The sequence below is a fragment of the Blastomyces gilchristii genome (assembly GCF_000003855.2).
Source record: "Blastomyces gilchristii SLH14081 genomic scaffold supercont1.1, whole genome shotgun sequence".
NCBI classification, from domain to species: Eukaryota; Fungi; Ascomycota; class Eurotiomycetes; order Onygenales; family Ajellomycetaceae; genus Blastomyces; species Blastomyces gilchristii.
In genome coordinates this window covers 3,271,181-3,294,999 of record NW_003101682.1, presented here as the reverse complement: position 1 = coordinate 3,294,999, position 23,819 = coordinate 3,271,181, and the positions used below count along the sequence as shown (strand labels likewise).

Here is a 23,819-nt window from a genome sequence, read left to right as displayed (position 1 = left end):
ACTATTAAGAACTAAATAGATTAATAAAGAAAGATCACTATTCTTTAGCTTTTATCAATAAAATTCTAGCATATATCAGACAAGCTCAATAATTTACAAAGCTAGATATTATCATCACTTTTTATAAGATTCATATCACTGAAGAAGATGAGTGACTTACAGTATTCTGAACATAATATAATCTCTTTGAATAAGTAGTTACATCTTTTGAATTGACTAATACTCTCAGTACATTTTAGAAGTATATTAACTGAGAACTCTGAGATTTTCTTGATAAGTTTATATCTGTTCATCTTGATAACATTCTCATCTTTACTGATAAGTTCAGAAAAGAATATCAAGAATATGTGCAAAGAGTATTACAACAACTATAAGAAGCAGAACTACTGATAGATATAAATAAGTATAATTTTAAAGTTAAAAGTACAAAATATCTAGATTTTATCATAGAAGCTAGTAAGAAAATCTGAATGAATTCTGAGAAGATCTCTGCTATTCTTGAATGAAAGACTTCACACACTGTGAAAGATGTACAAAGCTTCATTGAAGTTACTAACTTCTATCAGTGAGTTATACAGAACTTCTCAGATATCACTAAATTACTTATAACACTTATTAAGAAGCACTCAGTATTTCAATAGTCAGCAGACACTGAAGCTGTATTCACACAGTTAAAGAAGATATTTATTAATATCTCTCTACTAATAATATTGAATTCTGATTATAAAACAGTTATTAAAGCTGATTTCTTCAGCTATATTATAGAAGAAGCTATATTATAATATAATAATAAAGATATCTTATAATTATTCATCTTCATATCTAAGAAACTGAGTTCTGCTGAGTGTAATTATGAGATCTATAATAAGAAACTTCTTATAATAGTACACTGTCTAGAAGAATTAGACTGGCCGTCGAGATCATGAATTTCACGTTTGGTCCCATTTGATCTGGTTCTATACATTTCTTGACGTGAAACCCGCTGAGACTAGCTATCAAAAAAACATGCAAAGTGACTATATATCAGATCTTAGAATGAAATCATGACTTGAAAAAAATGAGAAAGTGATCTCATTTGATTCCATTTAGTCTTATTCTTGGCGTAAAGTTACTATTTTTAGACATTTTAAGGTTTTTTTTAGACTATTTTTAATTTTTTAAAAAGTAACACTTTTTGGTAACACTCAAATGAGATTTAAAGTCATTTAAAGCAATAAAAATAATTTAAATTGAGAAGTGGAAATCATGATCTCATTTGAAAAATGTGATAAGAGTAGACAGTAAGTCTCACTGAGACAGTATGAAACTACTATCTAATGTTAAAACCATGTAATGGGATCAGTTGAATTGGTAATGAAACTATCAAAAAATCTGGTCCTGGTCCCAGACACGGTCACACGGTCAGTCTAAGAAGAATGAGATTTCAAACTCTGAAGTGTCTTCAAATTTGAGATAATCACAGATTATAAGAATCTCAAGTATTTTATAATCACTTATAAACTTACTGAATAGCAGATATAATAATCTGAGCTATTAAACTGTTTTCATTTCATAATACACTATCATCTGAGCAGTTAGAACTCAATGATAGATACTCTCTTATAACAAGAGTAAGATATGCCTTTTAATGTAATAGATACCTGCTGAATGAACTGAGAGCATCAGATCTTGAATTCAAAGATACTAGTTAATTATAATAAAACAACTCATGACACTATACATACTTCTCTAATTATTATTATTATTATTATTATTATTTCCTTATACTCATATGCAAGCGGAGCTTATAATGAGTTCTTGCATGATGTTAAATACAGGTCAAGTGTTAGTTATACAGGAGGAAATACAGGTGTTGACATCATGTCAAGATAACAAGAACATAGGAAAATATAAAGAAGTGATAATTAGATACATACAATAATAACTTCTCAGCTCAGGAACATAGAGCAATTCATTGAAGTGATTTGTATACCTCTGTATTTATTAGAAACCTGAGGTGCTTGAGTTCCGGATTTAATGTATCCCCTGCGGGTTTCAAACCCACATGTCTTGGTTTCCCACGCCAAGGTGCTACCGGGTGGCTGCATTAACCATTCGGCCACTGAGACTGCTTCTCTAATTAGAACTGCTACTGATGTCTCAACTTCTTTCAAATCTACACTGAATGAATTATGGCATATAATAGCTCAGACTGATAAACTTCTTTAAACACTTATTACAACAGTATATCAAGAATCATTCTGATTCTTCTCAGAACTACATGTAAGAATCAACATCTTAGAATACTTAATTGATAATAATAACACTCTGTAATTTTATAAACAATACTGAGTCTCTTAATCTGAACTCTTACATATCAGAATAATGTAAGAGATGCATGATTTATATATAATTAGTTATCTGAGTTATAAGTAACTATATTGAATAATCTCTCAAGAGTTCTACTGATCTGAGATATTAAACAGTATCAGACACTTTGTCTGAAACTGTAATTATTATTTCTCTATTATCTTATAAAAAGATTGTAGAAAAGATCTACTGAAATTACTTAATATCTCTGATAGAATCTGATAAGATGTAGTAATTAACTTCATTATTAATCTCTCTGAGAGTAAGAGCTGTAGAAATATCCTGATTATTATTAATCAATTGAGCAAGAATATAATATTGAAATCTTATAATAAGATGAACACTGAACAGATCACTAAAGCTTTTTTATAAAGTCTATTCTATCTGATATATAGCTTATCAAGATCTATAATATCTAAGATTATTAATTTATAAGCACTCTCTGAACAAGAATCTGTTAAGTTCTTAAGATTATATATTATTTATCAACTGCTTATCACTCTGATTATTATTATTATTATTCTTCAATTATAGATGTATGCAGTCAGAGACTATGACATCTACCTGAGAACTTTTAGTTCTCAGGGTTTTTCCTATGTCTGTAAAGTTAACTATTATACATTCATCAATTTCAGATATGCAAAATCAGAAAATTCCAGCTCAGAATACAAAAACTGTTTATAAATTGCAGTGTTTTAACATCTTTTGATACTTTGAAATCATTTGATAATATCATGACAAAGGAAAAGAGAAAAAGAACACAGTCTCAAAGATAGACACATTAAATAGATAGATAGAAAGAAATTGAAAGAAAAAGATAAAGAAAAAGATAAAGTAAAGAGAGACTATAATAAAACAAATTATTAAAAGAGAGTGTATAGCTGTTTTAACAGACTATATCTGATTGATTTCCTCCTCTTCATATTCAGATAATTCTGAATTTAGTCATTTTCTTATAGCTGCTTGAGTTTCTGATAGAAAGTCTATTAAGTATTTAATTCCTGTCTCAGTTGAGAATAAGAATCTTATATTTAATTAATTTAGATCATACTTCTCTTTCAATCTGACTCTGAGACTATTGTATAATGCACAGTATATTACAATATACTCAGAATTCTTATTTGTATTACAGAATAAGCATTCTATTGAGTCAAATCTATCATCAAATCTTTGTATATAAGATTTGAAATAGTCATGTCCTAGTTTCAGCTGTATTATAGATGAGAATATTTTCTTTTTATATTTAATTAAACAAGATTTTCACTTAGATTTTATTTCAAATCTTGAATAATGTATACTCTTCTTTTATTTCTGTCAGCTTTCATTTCACTTATCTAAACAAGATTCTTTTATTTTTCTCTTTATAAAAGATCAGAATATAATTTTTTGAATAGATCTGCTTAATTCTGTACTCTTTTTTACAGCTGAATCAGTCAATTCATTGCTATGAATATTTATATAAGCAGGAATTCAGTGCAGATAAATTATCAGCTTTGATATTCTTCTCTTTTGAATTTTTAAAATAGAGTTTAAGATCAGTTCAAGATTCATTTGATTATTATAAATCTGACTATTTCTAAGTCTTTTTAAAGTAGCTTGACTATCAGAGAATATTCATATCTCTTTCAAACAATTTCCTCTTTTATAAGATTTTATTTCAATGAGTTTGAAAGCTTTCACTATTATAAATAGTTCAGTATCAAAGACTTCACATTCAGAGTCTAGATTTCAGAAATCTGAGATAAAATTGATATTATCTTCAGTATAAGCAATTTCTGTGTCTAATCTATTCAAGTTCTCATTTTTTGAGCCATCTGAATAAATCAGAATAGAGTCTTTTATATTAATTGTAGAAATTCTCTTTAAATGCTATTCATATTCTTTCTCTTTTGATAGTTCACTTATTTGTAAGTCTATAAGAGATTCAAGCTTTTCTCTCCAGAGAAATAACTTCTCATGATCAACTTTTTCAACATTTAAAGAAGAAAATTGACTACAGATGCTAGCCACCCGCAGGATGCATCTTAAGCTAATTACATTTAATTCTCTATAATTAACTGATCACCGCGTCTGTTCTCTCAGGCCAGTCACTAATTTCCAGAGATGTTAGTTAGTGACTGTCACTGCTCACTTAGTGATGTACACACCAAGCTTTCAGTTGCTGATCTCGGCCTCATTAGATGCTCATAGGCCTATCAATCAGCTGTCATGATCTTGTTCTGTGTTAGAGACTAATCATAGGCTTGATGACTGCAGTTCTCTCTGCTAGTATTAGAGATTGACAGTGAGCTTGCAGGCTCTAGCCTATCAGAGTGCTCTGTCTAGAACCTAGATGTGTGTCTAGACCTGCTAGTTGAGTGATTTTCAAAATCATTTTCTGTATTTGAGGCGGAGCTAGGCTCTGATGACAGTCCTAGTTTTAGAGACTTGCTTAAGTAGTATATAATCACTATATTAGACTTGACTCTATATCATTAGAATCTTGATGAGTGCACAGTAGAATAGTGAGACATTGATACTTCATGCCAGCCCTGATGAGTGTTCACAGAATCTCACTTAACTAGTGGCTTGACTTGCAGTAGAGAGTTCTACCCTGCATCAAGCCTTACTAATTAGGCTCAGCCTCTATTATATGAGGGCTTTCATGGGTAAGAAGTGACAGATGCCAGCAGTGGGATTCAAACCCACGCACCTCTAATGTGTGCGGCCTTGGTTACCAGTCTTACCAACTGGGCCACGCTGGCGCTTATCACTCTGAGACTGATAGTATATCAGAACAGATAATTCAGACTGTAAAAAACTATCTTTATAAGTTCTGTAACTACTTATAAGATGATTGATATAATCTTCTTTTACACACAGAGATTGTCATCAATGACTGAGATACTGTTTTAACAGGTATAAGCTCATTCTTTCTTATACACAGTTATTATATGAAGATGTTGAATCTTCTAGAGATTACATAGTTTACACTAAATCTCTGTAGTTTAATTCAGATTACTGATAACATAGTAATAAAGCTCTGAGATACTTATAACTGAGTAGAAGTCTTCATTATAAGTGCTAAACAAGATTAAGAGAATTAAGTTAATATTTGATAAGATTCTGCTGAGTAATATAAGATAGAAGATCTTATATAATTCAATCTTAAAAATATATGAATCACACACTTATCTCATACATTGAATTATTATTATATGAGATACATAGTAACAGAAGTTCTAAACAGTTATAACTACTGTCTTAATACTCTGTCAGAGATTTATAATATGTTTTATACAAGCTTGTTTTATTATACTGTCACTAACTCATTTTCTTCTCAACTGACTTTCAACTGATAATCACCAGAGATCATAGAAGAAGATAATGAACTTGAATAAGAGATTGAGAATATTCTTGATAAAAGACTCTGTAACTGTACCTGATAATATCTTGTGAAATCAGTTGATTATAACTGTCTGATCTAAACCTCAGACTCTGTACTATTTAATACAGCAGCTCTTGATCAATGAGAACTGCACTCACTTTCAGAAAGAAGAGACTAATGTGACAGACTGCATCTGATTATAAGACTATTTCATTGCACTTCATAGATTTCTGCTAAAAGCTCTGATTCTCAGTTATTAATTCTCAGCTGAAGAACTTACAGAGCTTCTATTCTTTCACTCTGAAGCTTCATCTTATATGCATATAAATATTCATGTAAGAGGCCTACGCCGAATAGATCGGTATAATATTGATAGGTCTTATATAACAAAGAGAAAAATGTTAGAGAAGAAAAGAAAGAGAAAGTGTGAGAATCAGTGATCAGAGTGAATATTTATACATGTATGTAATAATATATGCAGTGAAGCTTCGGGGTGGAAGAATCTATACATGTTTGTGATGACTGAGGATCAGTGATTGAGAATGACTGAGAATCAGAGTGTACACATTTGGGAATGAAGTGAAAGAATTTATGAAGTGTAATGAAATAGTCTATATAATTGATCAGATGCAGCTTATCATATTAAATCCTTTCTTTCAGAAGCAGTTCTCATCAGTCAAGAACTGCTGTTTCAGATAATATGAAACTCAGAGTTCAGATTAATTGATTATAGCTGACTCATTTCATGAGATATTACTGACTGCAGCTGCAGAGTCTCTTATTGAGAATATTCTCAATCTCTCACTCAAGCTCATTATCTTCTTCTATGATGTTTGGCAGCTGTCAGTTGAAAGTTAGTTGAGAAGAGAACAGATCAGTGATAGTGCAACAGAGCAAGCTTGTATGAAAGATATTATAAATTTCTGATAATATGTCAAGATGATAGTTATGACTATCTAGAACTTCTATCACTTTATACTTGACATAGTGATAATTCAGTATACAAGATGAACATGTAATCTGTATATTCTTAAGATTCAATCATATCAAGTCTTCTATCTTATATTATTCAGTGAGGTCTCAGTGAACATTGATTTGATTCTCTTGATCTTGTTTTATAGTTGTCATGAAGGCCTCTGCTTAGTCATGAGTATCTCAGTGCTTTATTACTATATTATCAGTGATCTGAATTGAACTGCAGAGGTCTGATATGAACTGTGTGATCTCTAGAAGATTCAACATCTTCATGTGATAATCATGTGTAAGAAAGAACAGGCTTATGTCTATTGAAATAATATCTTATTCATTGATAACAACCTCTGTATGTAGAAGCAGATTATGTCAATCATCTTATAAGTAATTACAGAACTTACAGAGATAATTCTTTACAGTCTGAATTATCTGTTCTGATACATCATCAGTCTCAGAGTGATAGACAGTTAATAGATAATGTGTAATCTTGAGAACTTGACAGATTCTTGTTCAGAGAGTGCTCATGAATTAGAAGTCTCAATTCAATACTATAGATCTCAGTAACTCATGTATCTGATAGAATGAACTTCATAAGAAGACTTCAGCAACTTGTTCAGTATTTATCTTATTACAAGGTTTCAATATTACATCTTTACTTAGTTAATCAACAATGATCACAATGATTCTATAATTCTTACTCTCAGATAGATTAACAGTAAAGTCAATTACTATATCTTATCAGATTCTATCAGAGTGTAAGAAATCCCGCTTCTCGCGGATTCTTTACTTCTATTCCTATCTCTCATGTAATCAATAGAGTTAGCGGCCCTTGACTACACACAACTATATAGACTGAAGTTCACAAATACTATTCATAACTCAGCTTGAATACTATTATACATTTAATCTTTATATTTTATCTTTCTATCATAAATACTTCTAGTAGTTAACAGTACATATCACATCAAGCTGCAAATACCTGAATAATTGTCTGCAAGCACTTATTCTTACATTTCAAGCTCAGTCAGTCAGCAATCATCTGTTATGACTGAAAGAACTAGAAACTCACATGCTTGAATCCCTGCAAACTCTACTGCAGACACTCAGAAGCAGTCATCTGAATCATGAACAATCTTTATAAAAGAAGTCTCAGAGAACTTATCAATCACTCACAGAACATCATTCTCTATATCTGTGACAGAGAAACTCTTCAAACTCATAAATGAATCAATCTCAGTGAAGAACATTCTTGAGTATCTCTTATAAGATCAAGCTATTTTTCTACAAGAAATGCTTACTGTCTGTAAACACTCTTGAACTGAGTCTCTAGACATAATCTTCAGAGATATCTGTGAATTGAAAAGAAACTTTCTTAAGCTGTGATCACTTAAGATCACTTATCAAATCACAATCTATAAAAGCTTTTGCAAGTTTGTATTTGAAATTAACTCACAAGCCTGACTGTGTGACATAGAAGATGAAGAAGCTGTCATCTATATAATAACAGATCTCTACTACACTGAAGTCAAGAACTGGCTGAATTATCTAGAAAATGATCACAAGAGATCTCACTGATCTGTTCTCAAGACCTATCTAGAGAACAAGTTAAAGAACTCTGTGAGCTGAACAGAGAACATCTGAGCTGTAATTATTAATATTAGGAAAAGAGGTGAGAAATCTGATGAAGACTACTCACAGTGCTTCATGAAATTATGATATAAATTGAGATCTGTGAAAACAGGGTCTTGAAATAAGACCTGAATGATAATATTTATAAAGAGACTGAATAAAGAGATGTAGAACAAGCTCATTAAGTAAGACTCTAAGCTCTTGACTCTGAAGAAACTGATGACTCTCATTCACTGCTTGCAGATCACTGTGAGAGTCACAGATCTGCAGAGAGTGAATCACTGATCAGCTCTGTGAGAGTCAGAATAACAGAGAACAGATTTATTAGAAAAGAATGACAAGATACAGAGAGATTCATATCTGACTGCTGAGTAGAGAGAAAGAGCTTTATAAGCTCTCATGAACAGAGTGTATAATAGAAAGATTAAGAAAAAGAGACTCTGCTTTATCTGTTCTAAATCAGAACATCTTCATGTGAACTGTTCAAACAAACTAAAATAAGAATTTGAGAAGTCATGAATAGAGTCAGTAACAGTCTTCTTAAGAGTCTTGAAGCTGATACCTGAATCTGTTACTTCTCTGATGAAAATACTTGCTTATAAGAAGAGATTATATCATGATATTACTGCTCTGCAAGCATGAGAAGCATTAATGAACTCAGAATCTCAGATCACTGTAGTGTCTCTAAAGCTTGCAGAGTGAATAAGCTGAATAGTGAAAACTGAGAATCTGCTCTTATAATAAGCAGAGTGTGAGAACTCAGACCTGAGAGCTGAGAGACTTGTAAGAGTCATCTTTGAATTGCAAGATCTCTTCAGAATCTGAAGAAGATTTGTAGAAACTGTAATTATTATGAACATCACAGATAACATGTACTTGAGACTTATATAACTTCAAAGACACAATCTGTATATAGCTGTTCATGAGTCAGGTTTATACTTCTAATCAGTGTTGATTGACTTACTTACAGAGATAGAATCAGTTAATACTGTAGAGTTAATTAGAGAAGACAAGCTTATCTATATAATGACTTTGTGAATATCTGAGAACTTTGTGATTATGAAAACAGAGCTTCAGATATCAGAGAAATACTGAGATCTTACAGAGATATTTAGCTCAGTAAAGACAGCTGAGCTTTCTTCTCACTGTGAGAAGAATCTGATAATAGATTTAATAGAAGAACAGAAACTCTTCTGAGAATCAATCTATAAGCTCTCTTATTATGAGACAGAGGTCTTGCAGATCTATGTAAAGAAGAATCTGAAGAATGACTTTATCTGATCTTCACAGATCTCTGCAGAAGCCTCTGTGATATTTGTAAAGAAGAAGAATAAAGATCTCAGATTATATATAGACTATTATAATCTGAATTTCAAGATAATAAAGAGCTGCTATTCTCTGTCTCTGATTGAGAATGTGATCAACTGTCTCATGAGAGCTGTTATATTCACACAACTAGATATGATTAATACATATACATAACTGTGAATACAGTCTGAGAATGAATGAAAGACTGTCTTTAGAACTGTACTGAAATTGTTTGAATATCTAGTGATGTCTTTTAATCTAACTAATATCTCTGTGATATTTCAGTCTTTTATTAATAAAACACTTCATACATATCTGAATGTCTTCATGATAATATATCTGAATAATGTGATGATGTACTCTATGAAGAAGAAAGAATATACTGAGCATGTGTGAAGTATATTGAAGATCTTAGATGAGGCAGAACTGTATATTAAGCTTATAAAGTGCAACTTCAGTGTCTGCTGAATTAATTTTCTAGAATATATAATCACTGTAGATGATATTCAGATGAAATCTTCATAGATTGAGACTATTCTATCATGACTGAAGTTAACTAGTATTCATGAGATTCAGATCTTTCTGAGCTTTGTGAATTTCTATAGACAGTTTATCTTTGTGTTTATGAGAATCTTCTTAACTCTTACAGACATGCTGAAGAATGAAAATAAGAAGAAGTCATTCTATAAATAAAGAATAAAAAGATTATTGAGAAGAGAGAACTGTGAGAACTTTCTTACTTCAGAAGCTTATGAGATCTTTGTAAGATTGAAATAGATATTTATAGACACAGTAATACTATTTCACTTTGATTTCTTGCTCTTAATCAGATTGAAGACAGATGTCTTCTTCTTTACAATTTCAGAAATAGTCTTGTAACTACAGTTAAATGAGAACTGGGTTTCAGTGATCTTTTTCTCATAGAAGATGTAATCTGTAGAGATCAACTATGACATTTATAATCAGAAGCTTCTTATAATAGTGAAATCTTTCTGTCACTGATATCACTACTTTGAGAGCCTTATAATATTGATTACTGTTAGAACTGATCATGACAGCTTATAACAGTTTACTTTAATCAAGAAACTCTCACAGTGACAGGTTTACTGAGCTCAGAGACTGAGTGAATTCTGATTCAAGATAGAATATATCAAGAAAACTAAGAACTCAGCAGATGAACTCTCTTACAGACCAGACTATGTTAAGAAGACTAGAATAACAGCTACAGAGAGACTAGAGAAGACAGAAAAGCTTTACAGAATACTTGAACTGATTGTTACAAAGAGATTGACTGAAGAGTCTCTCAATTTCTTATAAGAGAAGAGGGAAGAGAGAGAGAAGAAGCCTGTACAACTACTCTCTATAACATTAAGAGTCAACACTCTGAGAATCTTTATAAGAATTCTTGAAGAGAGTATCTATAATCTGAAGAGATTGTGAGCTTTGAGAAGCACTATGAAAGATCTAGTGTAAGAAGAAACAGAGTATAAGTCTTTGTAAGATCTTCTATTCAGATTATCTGAACTGCAACTGAAGAATGAATATGCTCAGTATATTCAGAAACTGCTCACAGCAGGAATCAATTCTGCAGAAATAAAGAATTAAAGAAACTTAAATAATCTCTTGTAAAGAGAGAGCTGGATTTATATACTCATAAATGAGTTTCTATATATAGAACTTATTAAAAGGCATCATGACTCTTCTCTAGCAGGTTATTTTACAGATACTAGAACTCATGAGTTACTTATAAGAAAATACTTCTGACTGAAGATATGAGAACTTGTGAAGAAGATAGTGAATTCTTATACTGTTTATCAGAGTTCACAGATAGTATGATTCAGACTATATAAAGAACTTACTCCTCTACTCATCTCACAGAAATCTTGAAAACAGCTAGAAATGAATACTCTTGTGAGTCTCTCTGAAAGCAAGAACATATATAATACCTGTTTTAACAGTGTGCTGATAATAGTGAATTACTTTATTAAGATAACACACTTTATACTCATCTGTAAGAACTTGAAGTTAAAGAATTTAACTTATATCTTTATCTGTGATATGATTTGATTGCATGAGTTGTCTGTGAACATTGTCTCAGACAGAGAATTAATCATTATAAAAGAGTTCTGATCTGATCTGATAACTATACTGAAGATATCATGAGATTTAAGCATGACTTTTCATCAATAGACAGATGATCAGATAGAATATCTGATAAGTATATTAAAACAGTATCTGCAGTACTTTGTCAATTACAATCAGAATAACTGAGTGTATTGATTATCACTTATAAAGTTTATATACAATAACTCAAAGCATGTCAGCATAGATAAAACCCTCTTTGAGATACTCACTAAGACTTATTCACAGATAATCTTGATGAATCTGTAAGAGTACACTATAGAGTGTGATGATATCTGTGAATAAGCTGAGAGAATTCAGAAGATTCAGAAGAAAGCCTGTGAATTCTTGAGAAAGGCTCAAGAGTATCAGAAGAGATACTATAACTTCAAGTATATTATAAAGAGTTTTAAGAAAGATGATAGAGTCTGACTGAGTCTAGAAAATATCATCATACAGAGATCTAGTAAGAAGCTGAATCTCTTACAGACAGAGTCTTATAAGATTATGAAGAAAATTAGTTCATAGTTTTACAGATTGAAACTGTTATCTGAGTTGTAGATATACAATGTTTTTCATATCTCTTTACTCTGTGAATATAAGGAATTCTTAGAAGAAAACTCTGTGACTCATCACTCTGTTTATAAAGTACTAGAGAGTGAAAGAGAATACCAGGTCAAAGAAATTATTGACTCAGAGAAGCAAGATCATAAGCTCTGATTCAAGGTTCAGTGATAAGAATATTCTGATAAGATGAATAAGTTCACTTAAGAATCATTCAGATAGATAAGATATCTGCAGAAGCTGAGACATGACTTTCATACTATGAATTCTGATAAGTCAGAATAACACAGTCTTCACTAAGAACCTGATTGTGATAAAGATATTAACACTGTCATTTATAAATTCTAGTCTATAAGATGATGAGTTTCTACTGAGATGAACAGTCTGCAGCATATGCAAAGAGAAGAAGAAATCATACTCTCATTAAAGCTAAAAAATAAGAAAATAAATAGAACTGCAAACATAATTTAGAGATTAATAAAGAAAAAATAAAGAAAATTCACATTTATATTCTCAATACTTATGACACTCAATTCTCTCATAACTATCAATTTTTCTCTTCAAAGAAGCAGAGAGTATCATGCTCATAATACAGACAATTGTTGCATTTGGCATGAAGACTGTCAGAAATGCACAGACTTCAGAGAAGCTGAATATCAGAGTGTATACAGTTGCAGCAGAGCCTTGAAGACTGATCATCTGTATGTGTAATCAGATATCTCTTATGAAGCTGTGTCTGCTCTTTCAGTTGTACTGAAGTATTCAGCCTGAAAACAATTGAGATGTAAAGAGAGAGTTCATCTATTCAGGTCAACTTCTGTCACAAATTCATGACATTTGCATTGTCTTGATTACCTGGATTTTACAGGTACTCAGAGACTCATCTCTCATTGACAATGAGATTGCAGAAATGCGCTGCAGTGTGAGAATCATTGATAGAAAATCTAGACATATTTTCATATGTCTGGTCAGAGATTGTGTGAGCAGAGAAGAGGTGATTATAGGCCTGTGAGACTGTAGAAGACACTGACAACACTGAGAGCTTTGTAAGAACTGTCAGCTAGAGTCTGTAAGAAATTACTTATGAGAAGACTTACAGCAAAGAAGAGAACTGCACTGCTTAAAGCCAGAGACTGGCTTGAAAGAGACATGAAGTTAACTGCTGATCTGAAGATTGAGTGCAGTGACAGAGCTGAGAAAAATGAAGACACTGTTATGAGTGATGATATCTCTGCTTCATCAGCCAGTAAAAAGTGATTAGAGAAGTTATAAGAATGCTTATAAGAAGCTCAGCAGCAGTCAGACATTGTTTATAAAGATATTGAAATTAAAAAATTTTTATTCTTGAGAAGTTCTTGAATCAATATGTGAATATTGTCAGAAACACTCTCTCTCTATTATCTGAGTGAAAATACTTCACAGATGAATGAGAATACTCACAGTTTATAAGAATGAAAGCTGTTACAGAAAAAGAGAAAAGAAGATGAGATTCTATAGACAGATCTGGGATATTTATACTACTCTAGAGAGGTTTGCTTACACTATGAGTGATTTCATAGAACAGTCAGATCACTCTAGTAAATAAGAGTGATTATGAATCACAGGTCTGAATCTTTCTATATAACTATAAAGAGTGATTGTAGACTGTGAACATCTTGATTCTACAATTCTACAGAGTTAGTAAAAGAATAGAAAATTCCTCATAATTCTACAGTGTCAAAGAACAATGATTTGTGAGAATGAGTGAAAGATTAACTTATGAATGCTTCTCTTTGATAAGAGTAATCTCATAGAGAGTAATTCATCTGTGAGATGAATCTGTGTGATGATCACATAAGAATCTTGTGAAAATGATTGAGAGTTAACTGAAACTCTTCTGTATGAAAGATGTGAGATGAATCTGTGTGATAGTCAGAGAAGAATCTGTAGATCACAAAGAATCTCACAGAATAAGAAACTAAGTGACAGACTCTTTTCTCTTTATAATAATAAGGGATTTTTCCTCACTGAGGTTTTTTATAGATATGAAGGGTTTTTAGTGAGTATTACTGCAGTGCTGAGCTGATTCTATGAAGTCACTCAGTGAAAGGCTTCATGAACAAAGTCTTAGAGAGAGAGAAGTATGTAAGAAATCTCACTTCTTGTGAATTCTTTATCTCTATTTCTATCTCTTATATAATTAATAGGGTTAGTGGCCCTTGGCTACACATAACTATATAGACTGGAGTTCACGAATACTATTCACAACTCAGCTTGAATGCTATTATACATTTGATCTCTACATTTTATCTTTCTATCACAAATACTTCTAGTAGTTAACAGTATATATCACGCCAAGCTGCAAACACCTGAATAATCGCCTGCGAGCACTTATTCTTACACAGAGATATCAAGTGATTTCAGTAGATCTTTTCTACAGTTCTTTCATAAGATAATGAAAGAACAGTGATTACAGTGTCAGACAAAGTGTCTGATACTGTTTGATATCTCAGATTAATAGAACTCTTGAGAGATCATTCTATACAGTTGTTCACAGCCTGAATGACTAGTTATATATGAATTATACATCTCTTGTATTATCTGAGTGTGTAAGAGTTTGAAGTGAGAAACTCAGTGTCATTCATGAAATTGTAGAGTATTATTATCATTAATTGAATATTCTGAGATATTGATTCTTACATGTAGTTCTGAGGAAAATTGAAGTGCTTCTTATTATACTGCTTCAGTAAGTGCTTGAAGAAGTTTATCAGTTTGAGCTGCTGTATGTCATAGCTTATCTAATGTAGATTCAGAAGAAGTTGAGATATCAGTGACAGTTCTAATCAGAGAAGCATGTATAGTGTCATGAGCTGTTTCATCTTGATCAACTAGTATCTTTGAATTCAAGAGTCAGTGCTCTCAGTTCATTCAGTGAGTATCTGTTATATTAAATGAGATATCTTACTCTCATTATGAGAGGACATCTGTCATTGAGTTCTGGCTGTCAGAATAGTAGTGTATTGTAAAATGAAAGCAGCTTAAGAACTCAGATCATTGTATCTATCATTCAGTGAGTTTACAGATAGTTGTGAAGTATTTGAGATTCTTATAATCTATGATTATCTCAAATTTGAAGACACTCTGAAGTTCAGAGTCTCATTCTTCTAAATAGTGTACAATTATGAGAAGTTTCTTGTCATAGATCTTATAATTGCATTCAGTGAGATTCAGTTTCTTAGACATGAAGACATATGATTATAGAATATCTTCATCATTATATTATAATATCACTTCTTCTGTTACATAGTCAGAGAAATCAGCTTTAACAACTATTTTATAATCAGAATCAAATGTTATCAGCAGAGAGATATTAATGAATATCTTCTTCATCTGTGTAAATGCAGCTTCAGTGTCTGCTGATCATTGAAATACTGAGTCTTTCTTAGTGAGTTCTGTAAGTGATCTTACAATATCTGAGAAGTTTTGTATAAATCACTGATAGAAGTTAGTGAATTCAATGAAGCTTTGTATATCTTTCACAGTATATGAAGCTTCTCATTCAAGAATGACAGAGATCTTCTCAGAATTCATTTGAATTCCCTTACCAGCTTCTATGATGAAACCTAAGTATTTAGTACTCTTAACTTTGAAATCACACTTATTAATATCAATTGATAGTTCTGCTTCTTATAATCATTGTAATACTTTTCACATATACTCTTGATACTCTTTTCTAAATTCATTAGTGAAGATGAAAATGTCATCTAGATAAGCAGATACAAACTCATTAAGGAAATCTCAGAGTGCTCAGTTGATATACTTCTGAAATGTACTGAGAGTGTTAGCCAGTTCAAAGAATATGACTATTCATTCAAAGAGATCATAACATGTTCAGAATGCTGTAAGTCATTCATCTTCTTCAGTGATATAAATCTTATGAAATGTGATGATGACATCTAGCTTTATAAATCATTGAGCTCACTCAATACATGCTAGAGTTTCATTGATAAGAGATAAGAGATAACACTCTTTCTTTGTTAATCTGTTCAGATCTCAGTAGTTTACACAGAATTGAAGTTCTTCATCTGACTTCTTTGTAAAGAGAATAGAAGCTGCAGTGAAAGAGTTATTAATATATATAAATCTCTTATTCAACAGATCATTGAGTGTCTTCTGAAGAAGAAGAAGTTCATCTTAAGATATATTATAAAGAGAGCCTCATGGTAGTTCAGAGTTCTTATCATTCTTCTTTTCTAACTTAATACTGTGATTCACTCCTGAGCCTTGTAAAGAAGGTATATTTATAAGATTGTCTTGTCAGAAGACATCTAGATATTCATGATATTGTTAAGAGAGTTTTGTGTGAGAATCTATTATTGTAGTATAAGATAACTTTTCTAGGGCTTTCTTGATATCAGTCAGACTGACAGAATAGATTGATACATAATTCTGCTGTCAGTGACTTTGTCAGCAACTCTGTTGATAATTTTGATGACTTCTTTTTCAGAGCATTTTATAAGCATTGACAGAGATCTGTGTAAGATTCATAGTCTTGTGAATATCATCTTCATGAATTCTATCATTATTAGGGAATATTAAGCTCCTGTTTTGAGTATTTAATAAGATGTCTTGTTCAGATAGTCAGGCAAGTTCTAGTATGAGATTATAGTCAAGATTCTTAACTTTGTATGCATAGACATCTTCATATTGATGTTCTTCAACATCTATATTTAGTTTCACTATGTAATGAGTGTGAATATCTTTTGAATCATCAAATTCTGCAAGGAGTCAGAGTCTTGATAAGAAGATACACTGAAGGTTATAACATCTTACAATTGAAGATTTAATCATTGTATAATGACATAGATTGCTGTCTATCATGACTTTCATATTATACATATTATCTATCACAGTAGATATAAGAATCACATTCATTGTCATTTTCTCTTTAAATTATTGTTATTCAACCTCTTCAAGCTTCTACTTGCAAATTTAAACAGAAGCTAATCTTTTCTCTGTTTCATCAGAGTATTCTTATAGTTATCTTTCAAATCCTTCTCTAATATAATATGATTGATGTGAACAGGTGCTGATTTATCTTTTGAATAAGAAGATATGTAGGCTGATTAACAGTTGAAAGCAATATGCTCTGATCAGTTACAGTTGATGCGCACTTCTTGTTAATATTGATTGATGATCTCTTCAGAAGTGATCTCAGGGACTTGAAAGCCTGTTCAGACAGTGAAGACTCTTGCTTATGTATAGACATTTGAGTCTATTCAGTTTATAGCATCTGCATCATTGTTGTTATTTCTCAGCACAGATGTATGAGTGACTGAGTTATTTCTCAGTGTAGATATGTAATGTCTTCTGTCACTGTTCTGTATACTCTTGAGCTTGATAAGACAGTCATTCAATGTTCAGAGCTGTGTGCAGAAACCTTTATAAGTCTGGTCTTTATCTACACTTATAAGAGTCTGTAAGAGTTTGAAAGTTAATATCTTCTTAAGCATACTAATCTTTATTCAATTCTCTCAAGATTGATCACCTGCTTCTAGAATCTTGATGTTGAAGTCAGAGATGAATGTTGTAAGAGAAGTGTTTCTCTGTCAGATGCTCTGTAATCAATCTAATACTTTCTATTGCATGGCAGTGTCTCAGAACAGAATATCAAGATATCTGATAATGTTATCAGGTGTTCACAACACTGATTCACATGCTTTTATTCATGAATGAAACTTCTGTTTCATGCAATCCTTCAATTGTTCATTGATATATCAATTTTGATTGATTAATGAACTGATAGCATCTTCATCTACACTCAGTTTCATGAGCATTTTCATTCTTCATGATGAGTAGAGAGTGAGATCAGAAGCATTGAAATATGTGAAAGCATCTAAGTGTTTCTTCAGTACCTTTATATTCAATTCTGTAGATGTTGAAATTGTATGAATTAATCATTGAATCTCTTTATATTGAAGTTATTAAGTTGCATGCATATCAGCTATTTATTGTTATTGTAATTTCAACATTGCTCAGAGTCATTGTGATATCACATCTATACTTGCATTCAAGAGTTTCATATTATTGTTAGATATGATTATATCATTTTATCAGATGTGTGATATCTGTGAAATCTGAAGAAGTATAATTATATAAGTATCTTATACATCTGAGTGTCAGAACTCTCAGATCTTTCACTGACATTCTCTTTGTAAGATCTTATTGCAGAGTCAGAGTAACTGGCAAGCAAGCTTCTATCTGAGAACTTAGTGTCTGCTTTAACTGATTGTTTCTCTTTCTTATGTGTTGTTACATGTTCAGATATCTCTCAATGAATAATTGTTTCTAATGAGAAGATGATGAACATTTTTCTAGCATAAGAGGCCTACACTGAATATATCAGTATTATATTGATAGGTCTTATATAACAAAGAGAAAAACATTAGAGAAGGAAAGAAAGAGAAAGTGTGAGAATCAGTGATTGAGATGAATATTTATATACATATGTGATGATGTATGCAGTGGAGCTTCAGAGCGGAAGAATCTATACACATTTATAGCAGCTGAGAATCGGCGATCAAGAATGGCTGAGAATTGAAGTGTATGTGTTCAGAAATGAAGTGGAAGAATCTATGAAGTGTAATGAAATAGTCTATATGATTGATCGGGTGCAGCCTGTCATAATTCACTTCAATTACTGATTTATATTCTTACACTCTGAAGCTTCATCTTATACATGTATAAATATCCACTTTAATCACTAATTCTCACACTTTCTCTTTTTGTTTTCCTTCTCTAATGTTTTTCACTTTTATTATATAAGATCTACATATTAATATCAATCTATTCGGCGTAGGCCTCTTACATTATGTTGGCCGTTACGGCCGTTGCGGTTAGCGATCCCACTAGATCACGTGACCCACCACTATATTATGTTCTTGTAGATAGATCTATTAATACAATCTTTAACTATTCTACAGATTATAGTCTGAATGACACATTTTTCTTTTTAGAATATTGTATTAATATTTTTGACAAGAGTAGTTCATCTTTTTTGAAAAGACTCTCACTCTTTATTAGAGATATTTTATTTTCTCTGAATCTGTCAGTCAGCAGATTTATATACTTTATATTTTTAAGAAAGTATATTCTTCATTGTGAAGAATATCACTTTTTTTTTATATATCTAGAAGAAGCAGAGTTATCTTAATATAAGTGATACATCTGTTACTTCAGAGTTCAGCTCAAGACTCAGAGTCATATGCTTCACTAGACAACTCATTGATAGAATAATCACTTATTATAAGAAGGCTTCTGACTTGTAAGATAAGACTGAGATCAGTTTTCATCAGAGTATGAAATTTAATAATGAGATAACAGAGAAACTTCAGAACAAAGAAAAGCAGAGTTAATATTCATCTGCAGAATCTGTTCATTTCAACTTATTAAATTCTTCACTATTTCTTATCTCTGAAATGTTAACTTTTAATGATGATCTGAATTAATCTATCTATTACACTGTAGACAATCTTATAAATCTTATACAGATAATGCTACAGAATTAAATAACTGTGACTGAAATTACTTAATATCTCATCACATCTGTCTCTGTACAAAGAGACACTACAAGAGATGAGTTACAGAAATATCAGAAGAAAGTTAAATATACACTAGATATCAAATCAGTGATCACATTTAATGACTCTAATTATGAAGTCTGATATATTGATATGTTAGCTGATACAGAAGTTATTAATGAAACTGACATTCTATTAAGAACTTAATAAGAATTCTCTTTTATATAGTATATCAACTTTGAGAAATGAAAGATTCATTTCAAGTCTCTATATAGATGTATGCTGTTGAGTCTTATTAAAAACATTCAAATTACTATTAAAACCTTGAAAGCTGATAATACTGTGACTCTGTGAGACAAGATCAATATTGAATATACAATATCACTGACTGAAGAATAAGTTAATATCTTCAAGAAATTGACAAAATTATAAGTCAAGAATAGTGATTATCTTACTTTTCAGAGATGTTTTCACTATCTTGTTATCTGTCACAAGAAGCTCTGTCAGAGCACTGAAGATATATATCATGATCTTTTTCTTCAACAATCTGCAAGATTATCAAAGACTGTTTATTAAGATATATTTGAATGAGTTTTTCTTCACTGATCAAGAACTCATTGTTAACATTGATATTGATAATTTGATGAAGTAACTGATCAATTGTACATTCAAGAAGATTATCACTGAGCAGAAAAAGCAGTCTCAGACTGATTCTGTGACGGTGAAAAAGGACAAGAATAAGGACAAAGATGAGGATAAAAGCACAATCATATGAAAGTGCACTCACTGTAGAAGATATTAATATACTGTTGACAGATGTTTCATCTTACATTCTGATAAAAAGAAGAAGAAGATGAACAAGAAGAATGATGATAAGAAGAAAGAGAAGAAGAATAACTTGATAAGTTCTTAATCAGCAGTAAATGCAGCAATTACAAAGATTAAGTTTTATTTCTCTTTCACAGTCACTGAAAAATCATTCTCTAGATCTTGATATTTGAACACATGTGTAAGCCTGAATATGATGAGTGAGCTTCATTCTTTTTCAAATATCAAATCTTTTAATGATAACATCTCTGTCAATTCTGCAACTGAAGGAACTGAGTTTGTCAAGAAGATTGAGACTGTTATCTTGAAGATTGAGAGTGATGATATTAACTTGCAGAATGTTCACTATATTTCTAATATTACAGTTAACCTGCTCTCATTTGCAAAGCTTGAAGATCAGAAATTTCAATTTATATTATCTTTCACTATTTCCTCATTTTTCATTTACAGAGCCCTGAACAGTGTTATTTTCCATGCAGTTCAGACTGCTCAGAACAACATATATAAGATCAATGAACAGAAGTTCAATGAGAATCTCAATCATCTGAACAAGACAGTCAAGTATGTTGTAATAATGTCTCATGAGTACAATTTTGACTGAAAAGTTGATCTTTCTGTGACTGCTACTACTACTGTTGATAACATTGATTCTACAGTTCTGAATACCAGTCTTAAGAATACAAGAATATCAAAGACTCTTTTGAATTAGCATTACAATCTCAGTCATATTCATGCTAATGCTATAATTACTATAGTCAAGAATTCTCATACTGAAGTCACTATTAGAGATTCTAAGACTAAGTTCTTTTGCAAAGAATGTGTTAAGACAGATATGATGTGAGATTATTTGAAAACACTGATGTCTAGATCTATTCAACTCATTGAGAAGGTTCATATTAACCTTGTAAATAATAGATATACATTGAAAGACCTCTCTGACCATCTCTTAGAGTCTCATCAGAGAATTAAATACTGAATGCTTATCATCTGTGATGCAACTCACTATCATTGAGTATATTTTTTAAAGTTCAAGAATGAGGCTGTTCAATACTTTGAGTTATGGCTCAGATTTATGAGTAATCTCAGGTATACAGTTCCTGCTTTTTCACAGACTGATATTAATGATGTTTTCCAATTCAAATATATACACACAGTCATGAATTCATATGATATCAAATGAGAATCAATAACATCTCATTTACTACATTAAGATAGTGTTTCTGAACATGAGATCTGCACTATTATGAGATGAGTTAGAGCTGCTCTTTTGAAAGATAATCTCTCTAAGAAGTTCTGAACAGATATTCTAGAGACAGTGATTACAATAATCAATAATACTCTCACATCTACAGTTCTCTATAACTTGAAATTTTGGCCCTCTACTGCAGAGACTTCTGTGATTTCAAGTTCATATAAGATTTCTTGATATGTACTTACAAACAGCTCATCAAATGTGAGGCATTTTCACTGATTGAATGCAGAGGTTTTTATTCACTTGCATGAATCTCAGAAGCCTGTGAATAAGCTTTCTTCACATGCTGATTTCTATTGTATCATTGAATTCAGTGGTACATCAATATATCGCTTATGACATTCTGAATCTGACAAGATTATTGTCAGTAGTGATGTGAGATTTCTGATCACTGAAAAACCAGTTGTTATATCTGTGAAACTCATTAATTATGTTGTCAAACTGAAACCTGATATTCATTTGATTGATGATGAAGATGCTTCTGATATTAATAATCTGAATTGTACATGATTGCAGCCTGTGAAATCACTGATTACTTACACTCTGAGCCCTGTTACAGATAACCTTCTGAAGTTCTACAAGAATGTCATATCTCAGTTAGAGAGAGTAGAAGATTATTGAAAGAAGTTCATACAACATAAGATCACTGATCTGAAGAGATATAATACATGAAGTTTGATTTCTAGATCTGATGTTCTTAGAGATGAACTGATTACTCTGAGTCATTGAGTGTTTCTTGAGAAAGATAGGCCTGCAGACCTGAATGCTGACCCTGATAATATTCTTAGAAAATCACATTGAGTGATTTATAATAACTGACTTATGAAGAATTCTAGAGAAGAGATCTATGCTTCTGTCATCACTAATACTGCTAATTATATTCTTTTTACAATAGCAGTACTACACAGTTGAACACTCTGTTAAGTGAATATAGTGATAATATATCTGCATGAGCGGCTCACTAAGAAGATCTATATGAGACAACTCATCAGTTTTGAGACAGGTTCACTGAAAACACTTGTCTGTGCAGTTGAGAGTAGTTTATACAGCCTGAATCCTGCAGTGAAGATCTGATATAATTACTTAATAACTCTGCTGAGTGATCTTGAATTTGCAGTCAGCGCCTATGATTCAGCACTCTGATATTATACATTCAGACATCATCTCTATATGATGATCTATGTTGACAATCTTAACATCATATCTGAAGTTCCTGAGAATGCTAATTGACTAGTGAGTATACTTAGTAAGAAATTAGAAGTCAAGAATCTACATCAGTCAATCAAGTATTTGAGTATGAAAGTCAATTATTCAGACAAAGGAATTGATTTGATATATCATCAATATATTAAATATCTTATTGAAGATTTCTATCTTGATAATACAGCTGTTGTCAAAATATTAATGAAGAATGAATTCTGTATTAATAATTCCTCTATATCTGAGAAAGAGACTGATTTCACAATTCAGTGATATTAACATGATGTGAATTACTTGTAATATCTTGCAGTTAAAACACATTCTGATATCACTCATAGTGTCTTACTACTTACTCAACAGAACATTGATTCAACATCTCAATATTGAAAGGCCCTGTTACATGTTATACATTATTTGAAAGAGATCATGAATCTGGGCATTTTCTACAGATATGGCCTGTATAAGGGGTCTGTTCTCCCTGATTTTCTCAATGATTTCTACCTACTCTTCAGCTACTCGGATTCTGATTGAACTGGTCTCTTGAATGGTGATAGAAAATCAACATTCAGCTATGTTTTTAAGCTTGCAGACAGCTCAATTTCATAGCATTCAGTGAAGCAACATTGTGTATCTCTAAGTTTCAATGAGACTGAATATGTGGCTCTTAGTG

The 23,819-nt window shown here is 31.5% G+C and overlaps 1 pseudogene across 1 annotated transcript; it reads right to left on the bottom strand.

Moving 5' to 3' along the window:
* Positions 1 to 5,012: 5,012 nt before the first annotated feature.
* On the bottom strand, positions 5,013 to 5,093 carry BDBG_16112 (annotated as a pseudogene). The gene has a single exon. The product of its transcript is annotated as a tRNA-OTHER (tRNA).
* Positions 5,094 to 23,819: the final 18,726 nt, after the last annotated feature.